The sequence below is a fragment of the Trichosurus vulpecula genome, chromosome 3, assembly GCF_011100635.1.
Source record: "Trichosurus vulpecula isolate mTriVul1 chromosome 3, mTriVul1.pri, whole genome shotgun sequence".
Taxonomy (NCBI): domain Eukaryota; kingdom Metazoa; phylum Chordata; class Mammalia; order Diprotodontia; family Phalangeridae; genus Trichosurus; species Trichosurus vulpecula.
In genome coordinates this window covers 391,981,201-391,993,962 of record NC_050575.1, presented here as the reverse complement: position 1 = coordinate 391,993,962, position 12,762 = coordinate 391,981,201, and the positions used below count along the sequence as shown (strand labels likewise).

Genomic DNA, 12,762 nt, shown 5'->3' with positions numbered 1-12,762 from the left:
GGACTTTTTCTTCCCCCTCCCAGGGTCTACCTTCAGAAAAAGATAAATTCATTCACAGTAAGTTGTCAATGACTGATAAGGATCCCAGTGCTAACCTTCTGACTTCTGTTGTTCTGTTCTCAAAAATGAGGTTCACCAAGACCCTTGCAGGGGTCCCAAGGTTAAAACTAGTTTCATAATAATGCTAAGACCTCATTTGCCTGTTCAAATACTCCTTTTTCTAACTTATGTATCTGTGAGGCCACATTTTCCTCATATACTTCAACCACAACAACACATCAGTATAAGGCTGGATTTTCTTCTTGTACTGCAACCAAAACTACATTTTTAAAAACCTAAATTTAATACAGAAGCAAATATGAAAACTCAGCTATCCCTTCTATTAAGCCAGACATTAGAGATTTGTAAAAATATCTAAAATGATAGTACTTTTCTCACTAAATTTTGATTGGGAAAAGTTAATTTTATTAAAAATGTTTTTATTTACATTAACATGTAATAGCTTTATTATTATTTTGAAACGAAAGAATAAATCTTTTAAAAATTTATATTTTATTTTCTAATAAATAGTGGTCATACCCACATAAAGAAAAGCTCTTTGGGGTCCTCGATAATTTTTAAGAGTTAAAGGGGTGCTGAGACCTCAAAGTTTGAGAACTACTGCTTTAACAGAACAAAGAAAAGAATCTTTTAATTTAAAAAGTTCAGGGATCTGTAATCAGGGCAGCGGGAAAGGTTCCATGTACTCCTGACAGGGGAAGCACAGAATTTGGAACAAGACTTTAGCTATCACCTAGACCAAGTTTTTTGAATTCTAATTTTTATGTCCTGGCTGTAGGGTTTTTTTTTTTTTTTTGGTGGGGTTGGTGGCGGGGGAGGGGGGGGGAAGCTGGGGAAATAAAAAACAGGATCACAGCCCTTAAAGAGCTTTGGAAAATAAGAAACACTATACAAATGCAAGGTATTATTATACCAGAGAAGGCTTTCAGCTCAATTTGTGGAACAAAGGTGGCATGTGCAGCCTCCAGGCTACCAGGAACCAAAGAATTTATTCTACCTGTCTTGCTAGAAGGGTAACAGGTGAGCTTTTCAGAGCCAAATTGGGAACTCAGGCTTTCATAATCACTTTGAACTAGGAATAGGCTGTTCTAACAGTTAGTTAATTAACAAGTTGGCCACGTAATAGGAGCAGAAAGAACATGGGGGTAGAATTGAGGGAACCAGAGTTCTGAGTATGTGACCTAGAGAAAGTCAGGTCTCTGTTTCCCCTTATTAGTGAAATGGAGAGTTTGGACAAATTGATCAGTCATGAAAAGGACCTCCATCAAGTACCCACTTTGTGCCTAGCAGAGAGGCAGGGTAGCCTAATCAATAGAGTACCACACTTGACCTGTTCCTAGCTGTGTGACCAGGGAATAAGTTACTGAACATGAGATTCAAGAAAATCCCAAAGACTTATTATCTACCAAGAAACACACGCAGAGATCCTTGGTTTTTATTCCTAATATGCTCTGTGCCCAAGTACTCTGATGAAAAAGTTAGAATCCTGTTCCATTAACCAAATAAGTAACTTCTTTCTTTAAAACCATCCTGAGTAGTTGCTGTTCCTTCCTTCTCAAGAAGGCCAGCATGTGACGTGTGTTCAGATTACAGCTAGGTTGGGACAAAGCTGTTCCTAGGATCACCCAGAATTCCATAAGAATCTCATTGTCGGTAAGGAGAAGTTAAGGTAAGGCGGAGTGAATCCAGCTTACTGGCTGGACAAGTCTTTATTTTATTGCAAAGCCTTTTTCCTGGCAGCTGGTACCCATTTCACCACCACAAACCAGACAATTAAGAATACTGTATTTCCTCAAAAGGTATAAAATTCCTGACGTGATTGTAAGGTTCTCTCCACACAAACCTCTCCCTCCCTCTCTTAGCCAAGTGTGAAATGTACACCTAGATTCCCCTAGGTCCTCCTCCTCCTCCTCCCAGCATAGCCTCAAACTCCAAATTATAGGAAAAGACAGTTATCCAAATACTTCCTGCTGGTGAGTAATGAAGATAAGGTAGGTAGATAAAACATGGGTTTCTATTAGGAGACACCAGCACACTCCCTGGTACTTCCATGGATGGAAAAAGAAAAAAAAAGAAAAAAACTGAGGACCCAATCTGCAGTTCTGAACAGGGATTTGGCAAAGCCTTAGACTGGTTAGCAATAAAGCTTCCATGGGGAGCCGGAATTTGATTTGGGACGTTGCCCAAGTTAACATTTTACAGGTTGGCGTGGTTACAGTTTGTTAGCCCGCCAGTAATAAGCCTGCACTCAAGAATTCAAAGTTTATGAGGCATGGCCTCTTAATGCCTTTCCTCTGGACCCCACAGCAGAGGGTTTAGAGAACTTTCCTAGCAAGGGTGTTAATTGTTCCGACAATCTGCTAAGTTATTTAGGGAAAGGCTTGCAGAGACTCAAAAGGCTTGCAGTTGGATGTTTAGAAGACAAAGGATATATTCATTCTGATCTCTCCTACATAGGGCACCCACGAAAACCAGTCATATTTTAGCTGCCAGAAGCATCAGAGCATCTGAAACCAGCTTTGCTACTGTGTGACCTTGGCTGACTTTGATTCTTTTGTCTGGACCTTGGTTTCCTGTTCAGTAAAATGCAACACTCCTCATCACCACTACCTCAACCTACCTCAGCATTGTTATGGGAGAAGTACTTGGGAAGCCTTCAAGTGTTTCAGAATTGTGAATTAGTATTAAAAAGAACAGACAGTTTCTGAGGTTGAGTTTCCTTCCCCAGCTTTTTGGAACCTAGGAAAATCCTAAGCAAGTTGCTTCTCTGGGACAAGATGCAGGAAGGGAGAGACAGGAACACTCAAGACAACGTGGTGTTATAGCTCTCTAGCTTTGAAATCAGTTGAGTTGGGCTGAAATCCCAACTGAGCTACCTACTACCCCTATGATCTTGGTCCAGTCACCAGCTTAGAGGTTTCTTTCTCTGTAAAATAAGGCAGTTGGTCCCCAAGGGTCCTTTTCAGCTCTAAATCTGTGAATACGAATTCCAAAAGAAGATGCCAACACCATAAATCCAAACTAGAACCAAGAACAACTTCAATTCCCTGGGGGGTGATTTGGGGGGTTCACACCTCTCAATGGCTCTCAGCACCAGGGCTGACCTCTGCTCTGATCCACAAGCTTTCTGCTATCCTTCAATTCCAGCTCTGTACTAGGTATGGGTGACCCAATGACTACTGGGAGATCAAACGTGTTCTGTGATCTTCAGTTCTTTACATTAACCACTCTTACCAGGCAAGCCCTCCCCAGAAACCTTCCAGACCCCTTGCTATTTACATAACATGACCAAACCATAGCCACTGGAGGGATCTGCTGGGTGAGTAATTGCTCTCGCCCAGGCCCAGGGAGAGGTGTCCTGTTGCAAGTTTCCAGGGATGGCTTTGGGGTGAGAAGCCACTCCAGCAAGGGTAGGGTTAAAAGTGCATTCCAGCTTCTGGTGAAGGAGGGGGTGCAGAGAGTAGAAACAGACCTCCTCTGTTTCAAACACAATGCACATTTCACAAAGCCCCGGCCCCCATTTGTGGCAATTAGGAGCCTAGTAGGGGAGCCTGGTTGTGCTCATCTCCACACCTGCACTTTGGGTCTGCGCCCGCCCCTGGAGGCTACGAAAGGAATGTTGGGCAGAACTGCCCGAGCCAGACCCCGAGGGCGAGGCAAAGATAAACCGTTTCCTCCTACAGAGGATCAAAGCCCAAGGAGGTTCAGCTCAGGCCCACGCCAGGCTGTCCTGGGCTAGAGCCAATGCCTGGAAGAGCTACCCAGAAACTGGGGTGGGCTGGGAGGATTACGGGGGTCGAGGAGAGAAGAGGGCACAGACCTTCCAAGCTGGTAGCGGCACTTTGCAAAAGAAGCAGACTGGCTGCCCCGAGGTGTTCCCCTAGTTGGGGGAGAAAGGCAGGACCCCCGGGGTGCAACGGCCAGAGCCAAAGCGGTGGCTCCAAGGGCCCCCTCTAGAACCAGCTCTCACTCCCCATTATGGGGGGGGGGGGCGGGGAGAGCTGGAGCCGGAGACTTAACTTTCCCCAGTGTCTGGTTCTTATTCCCCCCCCCCCACCTCCCCAACCCTGAGCAGCAGATAGGGCAGGAAGGGGCTGACAGCAGCCACCTCCCAGGGGCGGAGTCCAGGGAGCTTTGAACAGGGCAAGAGAGGAGTCAACACCAGCAGTCTTCTCTACACCCCCACCCCTGGGGCACCTGTGTCAGGTGTGAAACAGGTCCCACTCACACCCTATCCCCCCCCTCCCCGGCCTCGGACTGCGTCTGGTGAAGGTCCAGGTCCCAGTCTGGGTATGGATCAAGGGGTGGGGGGGTTCTTACCTTGCCCCAGCTCCTGGCCCCGCTCCAGTCCCGTTTGTCCAACAGCAAAGGTGACCTCCGTCTCCCTGAAGCCCTCCAGGCATGGCTCGGACTCCGCGCAAAGAAGCCCGCAAAACTGTGTTGGGGGAGAAGGGCAGAAATTAGAGCCCAACCCAGGCTCCCTCAAACTATATTCCCCCTCTAGCGCCCCCTGGCTTCTTCTCGTCCCCTCGACCCCCCCCTTCCCCGCGCCTTTTGGGTTGCTCCTAGCCCCCAGAGGTTTTCAGACCTTCCTCAGTTCCCTGGGCTCTGTGGAGCCCCTAACCCCAGCCTCCTTTCTACGACTGCTCCGAAGGAGCCGGGAGCCTCGATGGGGCCACCCGGGGGTAGCGCCCTCCAGCCCACGAGGGAAGAGCCTCCCCAGCCCGGCCATGGGGCAGCAGCTTTCTTCACCTGGAGGACGAGCAGGAAGCAGCCCTGGGAGAGAAGCCTCATGGTGCTAGGGAAGAGGCGCGATGGGTGCTCCGGGGTTAGCCCCAGGGCGCAGCGCTCAGGCGCCACTCCACTCCAATCCGCTCCGCTCCCCGCCGAGAAGTCAGGCTGCGCGCCTCACGACCGCGCTCCAGCTCTCCGCAGCAGCGAGGACTATGAGGAGAAGGAGGGAACCAGGTAAGCGCCCAGGCGTGTGCTGATTGGCCCAGCCCCGCGAGGCCCCGCCCCCAGATGGAGGGGTCCGCAGGTGGGGCCCCAGCTCGGGGGGCTGGCCCAGGGGCGGGGACCGGGCATTGGGCGGAGGGGAGAGAGGGCTTAGAAAGCTGCGGAGCAGCCCGCCCCAAAGCCCCTCCCAGCTATCCCTGCCGGGTCCCCGGGGCCACCACCTGGGTCCCCAGGGACAGGAGCGGGATGCTCGGCCCTTTGCCTGGCTCCCCGCAGCCTCGGCGGCTGAAAGGTAACTCGCTAAATCTGGGGGAGGCGTCTTAGGATGAGAGGGTAGGGAGGAGAGCTAGGATGGGTTTATCCCTCGCCGGGCGGCGTGGATTCTCCGTAGTCTCTCAGGCTCGTAGCCATCCTGGGCTCCGAGGAGGCACCACCGCCACCCCAGCCCCTCCCATCTCTAAACTGACCATCCCTGCCTCCCCAGGCTCCCGAAGCGAGATCAGCGCGGGATTGATCGCTGGAAAAGCCACCGGATCTAACACCTCCGTTCTACGCTAGTGTAAACCGAGGCTCACAGAGACGCAATTTGCCCACGGTCACTGGGCTACTTAATAGCAGAGAAGGGATTAGAATCCAGGCCTCCTGGCTTCAAAGCCAGGGCTCTTTCTGTTGGAGAATAGCTGAACAAGTTATAGTACGTGAATGTGAGGAGTATGATGGTACTGTAGGAGATGATGAAAGGGGTGGTTTCAGAGCAAGCTGGGAAGACTTGTATCAGTGAAGAGAACAGGAACACAGCAATCCAGTAACAACAACTTCGAGAGACCTAAGAACTCGGATCAGGATCAGCCAGGATTTCTAAAGCACGAGGAAGCATATGGCCTACCTCCTGCCGGAGAGGTGATAGACTCAAGATGCAGGAGACGCACATTTCCAGACATGGCCAGTGTGGGAATTTGTTTTGCTGGACTATGCATATTTATTTGCAGGGGTTTTGTTTTTCTTTATTTCGGTGGGGGAGGGGAAAGGAAGACGAGGGGGAGGGATCAGGGTCGCCAAACAAAAAGAAAATTAAAAAAAAAAAGGGCATCATTGAAGCATTTTTTTTAAATGCACAGAAGAGAACAGAAGTCCAGAAAGAATCACAGGCAAGCAGGACAGCTCTGAAAGTTACATACTGAAGTTATAGTGTGTTTTTTTTATATTATTAATTTTACATTCATATTTATTTAATATACTTTAAAAGAAAAGCAAACCATGTAATAGGGATTCTTAGTTCCACTTACAATCCTCTTTTTCAGTTAATTATGGATATAGAGCTGCTAATTTTGTTTGGTGTTAAGCAGAATTTTAAAAAAAATAAAATTAATCAATTACCTCTATGAGATTTAGATTCTCAGGGTTGGATTTGACCTTTCCTCAATCACTTGCTACCTGAGTGACCTTAGACAAGTCACATCACTTTTCTGGGCTTCAGTTTCCTCATCCTTAAAGTGAGAGAGTCACTTTCAGCTCTAAAATCCTTTAACAAGTAAGAATTCAGTGGTCAGGGCTGTAGGAAACTCCCTTCCCTAAGTGACAGAAGGGGGCAGGGAGATTCAAGAAGGGGAAGGCTGCCTTTTGCTCCTCTTTCCCAGATGCATCTTTAAAATGGGGAGTTTTCATTAGCTTCATTCAACAAGCATTTACTATGTGGAAAGTCAGAGGGAAAACGTCTAGCTAAGGCAGGATCCATGCCCTCCTTGTTCATTTGTTTTAGCCCAACTCTTCCACAGCCATTTTGGGGGGGGTTTGGGGGGAGGGGGGCAAAGATACTAGAATGGTTTGCCATTTCCTTCTCCAGCTCATTTTACAGATAAAGAAACTGAGGCAAACGGGGAAGTGATGTGCCTGGGATCCCGCAGCTTAATGATGTCTGAAGCTGGATTTGAACTCTGGAAGATGTCTTACTGATTCCAAGTCCAGTGGTCTATCCATTGCCCCACCTTGCTGCTCCCACACCTCCGTAGAGTTGCCTTAAAAATTGGAAGACCTTTTACAATCCTTTTTAACTAACACTGACATCTATGCTTCTAAGTTAACCTCAGCAGGGAGAGAAGGGGAAAAGCTAGCCCCTCATCTATATAGCTCTCTGGGGGAAAAGTTTGAAACTATTATTGCCTGACATGAAGTTTTTGGGATTATCTGTGGATTTAACCTTATATTTTTCCATTTTATTTTTTCAATGAACAAGCATGCATTTTCTCTCCCTCTCCCCCCACCCCAATTTAAAAGAAAAAAGAAAAACAAAGCCTTTGAAACAAATATGTACAGGCAAACAAAACAAATTCCCATATCGCTGATGTCCAAGAGTGCTGCATTCTGCATTCCGTTCTGTACCCTAAGTCCACCACCTCTTTGTCAGGAGAAAGGTAGCATGCTTTATCACTGGCACTGTCTCTGGAAACATAGTAGGCCCAGTAGTGTATGGATCAGTTGTAGATTTAAACTTTAATCCAGCATCAAGGTGGAGTAGTGGATAGAATGCTAGACTGGAAAGACAGGGAGGCCTCAATTCTAATCTTCCCTAATACTCTCAAGTTCTTACTAGCTATGTGACCTTAGGCAAGTCATGTAACTTTTCAGCCTCAGTTTCCTCCTCTGTAAAAGAGAGATAATAATAGTACCTACTTCGAATGAGATAATCTACACGAAGTACTTTGCAAACCTTAAGGTCCTGTAGAAATGTTTGTCATTTCCCTCATTTCCTTCTAGTCCCAGCCAAAGTCCCTCCTTCTGCAAGAAGCCTTTAGTTCTTCTTAGTCTCAGTGTCTTACTTTGAGATTATCCCCAATTTATGTCGCAGATCTTGTTTGTACATGGTTGCTCATAAATTGTCTCCCTCATTAGACTGTGAGCTCCTGGAGAAAAGGGACTGTTTCTGAGTTTCTTTATATCCCCAGTGCCTGGTATATTTTGTTGTTATGTCCAACTATTCACAGCCCCATTTGGGGTTTTCTTGGCAAAGATACTGGAGTGATTTGCCATTTTTCCTCCTCCAGCTCATTTGACAGATGAGGAAACTGAGGCAAACAGGGTTAAGTGACTCGACAAGGGTCATACAGCTAGTATAAGTCTCTGAGGCTAGATTTGAACCCAGGATGATGAGTCTTCCTGACTCCAGGCATGGCACTCTATCCTTTGGGCCTCTTAGCTGCTTCCCTAGTAGGGGCTTAATAAGTGAGAGTTAAATGACTGATTGTCTGGAAAGTGAAGGATGATAGGAACCTTAGTTTCCCTGCTTTCCTTGGACTCAAGTCAATCAATTAATAAACATTTATTAAGTGCCCACCATGTGCCAGGTATTGTGCTAAGAAAATACTAGAGATACAAAAAAGAGGAAAAGACAGTTTCTGCCCTCAAGGAGTTTACAATCTAATGAAGAAATTTACAACCTAATGGACTATAAATCAAATCCCACCTTCTGTCCTAGGCCTTTCCTGATGCCCTGAACTGCTAATGGCTACCTTTTTGAGCCCACCTTAGTCTATATATATCTTGTATATGTACTAATATAAATAAATAAATACATATGCATATATATATATATGTGTGTGTGTGTGTGTGTGTGTGTGTATACATGAACAATGTTGTCTCTTCTATTAGAATGTGAGTCCCTTGAAGGCAAGGTTGGTGATCTTGCCTTTCTTTGTATCCCCAGTGCTTAGGCCAGTGCCTGGCACATAGTCAGCACTTAATAAATACTTGTTGACTAAATGGAGGCTTAATACACTGAAACTTCCACTGAAATACTTGTTACCTAGCTCCATGGAAACTGGATGACAACTTAGGGGAGAAGGGTTATGGAGGGGATCCCTAGAAATCCTCTAGTTGAACTAGGTGACCTTCAGAATCTGCTCCAACTCTGAGGCTCCAGTTCTGGGATCCTGAGTGGGCCCCAGGAGAAAGCCTCACAAATCCCTCCTTCTGGGGAGGAGGTAAAATTGGATGCTTGCAGGCAGCCTCATTAAATTCATGAAGTTTGTACAGGGTGTCTGAGCACAGAATGCTAGCTATAAAGTGAGCAGAAAACTTGTCTACTTCCCATTCCCACCTGGGGCAAGCTTTATGAGCCGAGAAAAATGTTAAATAAATGCAAAGTAGCCCCATCCTCTCCATTAAGTCCATTCCTCCAGGAGTGGGACCCTGCAGTTATTCTTTGCTTATTCCTGACCTGCCTCCGTCCTCTGGGGGGAGGTGCTGAAGCCATTAGCCAGATAGTTAAACATAAACTGGGCCTGGTGAAATAGCCATCATTAAGTAAACGCCCTGCTGGAAAGAAACTGAGAGCCCTGACTTCCTCCCAGACACTTAGCATCCTTTTCAGCGGTCAGATGGGAGGTCCATTTAACACACCAATAAATTGAAAAATCACCTTTTTGGCTGCATCGTTCCTTTCTCCATGCTTACCATCCTCAGGAATCACACAACACGCATGTCGATAAACATTTATTAAGCACCTATTATGCCAGGCACTGGATTAAGTGCTGGGGATACAGACAAAGGTAAAAGAGAATAATTGTACAAGTAAGGTATATGGAGGATGAATCATAGATAACTGACAGAGGAAAGGTGTGAGCATTAAGGGAATACCAGGAAAGGCTTCCTGTAGAAGGTATGACTTTTAGCTGGGACTTGAAGGAAAGCAGGAAGTGGACTGGAGGAGGGAGAGCATTCTAGGCATGGGGAACAGGCCAGAGAAAATGCCCAGAGTCTGGAGATGGATTGTGTGAGGAGACCAGTGTCACTGGATCTCAGAATAGTGACGGTGAATAAGGTGTAAGAAAATTGGAAAGGTAAAAGGGGGCCAGGTTATGAAGGGCTTTGAATGACAAAAAAAAAGATTTTTCTACTGAACCTGGAGATAATAGGGGGCCACAGGAGTTTATTGAATAGAGGGTGACATGGTTATTTCTGCGCTTTAGGAAGATCATTTTGACAGGTGAGTGAAGGCTGGACTAGGGCAGAGGTGGAGAACCTGCCAGCCTTGAGGCCACATGTGGCTTCTATGAAGTTTAGATTCAGTCAAAGGGCCACACTTGAGGACCTAGAGGGCCACATGTGGCCTCAAGGCTGCAGGTTCCCCACCCCTGGACTAGAGTGAGGAGAGACTTGGGGCAGGGGGTGGGGGAACCACCCAGAAGTCTGCAGTAGTAGTCCAGGCATGAAGGGATGAGGGCCTGTACCAGCGTGCTGGTGGTGTTAGAGGAGAGAAGATATATATAAGAGTTGTTACAAAGGTAAATTCCATAGGACTTGACAACAGATTGGTTGAGAGAGAGGGGAGTTGAGAATAACATACCTGGGTCCTAGGTTCTGTACTCCATAGGAGCTTTCAAGGATGGTGTTGCCCTTGACAGTAATAGAGAAGTTTAGAAAAGGGGAGGGTTTGAGAGGAAAGATAGTGAGTACAGTTTTGGACAGGTTGAGTTTAAGATGTCTATGAGACATCTAGTTTGAAATGTCAAATAGGCAGTTGGTGACGTGAGACTGGAGGCTGAGAGAGGTTAGGGCTGGATAATTAGATCTGAGAATCATTGACACAGAAATGACATAAGAATCCATGGGAGCTGATGAAATCACCAAGTGAAATACTATAGAAGGAGACGAGACGCCCCAAGACAAAGTCCTAGGGGGCACCCACAGTTAGTGGGCAAGACCTGAATCAAGATCCAGCAAAGAAGGCTGAGAAGGAGTGGTCAGACAAGTAGGAGGAGAACCAGGAAGGAGCAGGGTCACAGAAAACTAGACCGAAGAAAGTATCAAGAAGAAGAGGGTGATTGACCAGGTCAGAAGCTGCAGAGAGATCAGGAAGGATCCAGATTGAAGAAAGGCTATTAGATTGGGCACTTAAGAGATCAGAGGTAACTCTGGAGAGAGGAGTTACAATAGAATGATGAGGTCAAAGGCCAGAGAGTTAAGAGAAAGAGAGGAAAGGAAATGGAGGCACCTATTATAGACAGCCTTCTCTAGGTTGAAGCAGAGAATGGAGGAGAGATAGGGGACATTGGAAGGATCCAATGAAGGGTTTTTTTAAGGAGGGAGGAGACACGGATGTGTTTACAGGCAGCAAGGAAGCAACCAGGAGACAGGGAAGATTGGAGATTAGTGTGAGAAAAGAGGGGTGATAGGGGGCAGTCTTCTAGTCAAGACAGGATGGAATGGGATCGCTTGAAGGGTTTGTCTTGACGAAGAAAAGGGCCATGTCTTCATGTGAGACAAGGTTGAAGAAGATGGTGGCCAAAGGCTTCTGGATGGTGTGAGATGAGGAATTAGTGAGAAGAGGGAACATCAGTGAATGGCTTCCATTTTTTTTCAGTGAAATATGAGGCAAGTTCCCAGCTGAGAGGGTAGACAGAGGGAGAACCATGGGAGGTTCAAGGGGAGATGAAAAGGTTTGGAAGACCTGCTATTGTGAGTGGGAAATGAGTTAGAGAAGTGTAAAACCATTTGCCAATGATGAGGGTCCAATTGGGGTCATGGAATATAAATCTGTTGTGGACCCAGTCAGCATGATTTCATGACTTTCTCCAGCTTCATTCAGCGGCATGTGTGTAAGAGCAAAAGCAATGAATGGTGGTAATGATCCAAGCAAGATTTGAAGTATTATGAGGTGGCAAAGGACTCAAGAGAAGACAGCATTGTGTTGAACTGGCTCATCAAAGGGTCAAAACGAGAAAGGGAAGAGCGTGCAGCTAGTGCACGTGTGATGGCCTGAGGAAGAACTGAGGGGTCAAGGAAGTGGAGGTCCTGGGGGGATGGTGGGTGGGAGAACAGGGTTGGAGGTGGGCAAGGCAGAGGGACAGGTGGACTAACAATACATTATGATCAACTAAGGGAATTTCAGAGCTCACAAACATGGAAGTGGTGCATTTGTGGGTGATCAATAGTATGGCCATTGTGTGTGGCTGAGGTGGAAGAGAAGTCATGGGAAATGAGTAAGTGGAAGAAGTGTGAGGTTGGGGTATTTGATGGAGTATCAATATGTACATCGATATCTTCTAGTATGAGGGCAGGAGTTGGGAAGGTAAAAAGGCTAAGGCACTGGACTCATTGAGGAAGAAGAAGAATGTCTTGGAGGTCAGTAGATAACAGCTCCCGGGATTTTGACTGGGTGATAGAGTGAAACTCAAAGGAGCAGAAGTTGCTGATTGATGGTGGTAGGGGGAAAACCTGGAAGTGGCAATAGTGGCGATGATGAGTTCAGGAGAATGAGTGAAAGTATAGCCAGTCCTGGAAAGGAGGGCCAGGGAATCTGTCCCATCAGGAGCTGGCAAGGTCTTAGTGAGAGCCTGAGATCACAAAGCAGGCATTGGATTCTGGTGTTCTGACTCCCAAGTCCACTGTACCACACTACCTCTCATGAAGCCTATTTCTTAAGGCACAGAGTAGGGCTTCAGTTGTCCCACACAGCAGAGCCTACACTAAAAAAATGGGCAACCTATCACATATATGGAGAAGAAATTTTCAGGTCAAGCCAGAGAAATATCGGCATTTCCCAATCATTTTCAACTGCCAGCTTTTCTAGGAAAAAGTACTGGTATGGTACAGCACAAAGATGAGATCTTTCCCAATTCTCTCCTTTCTATCGGCTTCCTTTCTCATGTATGGAGCACCTGATTGCCCTTGGACCCGGGGCTGGGCTGAACTCCCCAATGGAATGTTTTCTAAGCAAATGACTTAATGATCAGTTCTCCCACTGCCCAT

The 12,762-nt window shown here is 46.6% G+C and overlaps 1 protein-coding gene across 1 annotated transcript in view; it reads right to left on the bottom strand.

Annotated features, from left to right (window-relative positions):
* Positions 1-4,489, bottom strand: part of CDH3 (cadherin 3) — a 44,191-nt gene extending 39,702 nt beyond the window's left edge. Inside the window, exon 1 of the mRNA XM_036750603.1 lies at positions 4,381-4,489. The gene's annotated coding sequence lies outside the window, so the exon portion shown is untranslated. The remainder of the gene's footprint in view (positions 1-4,380) is intronic.
* Positions 4,490-12,762: the final 8,273 nt, after the last annotated feature.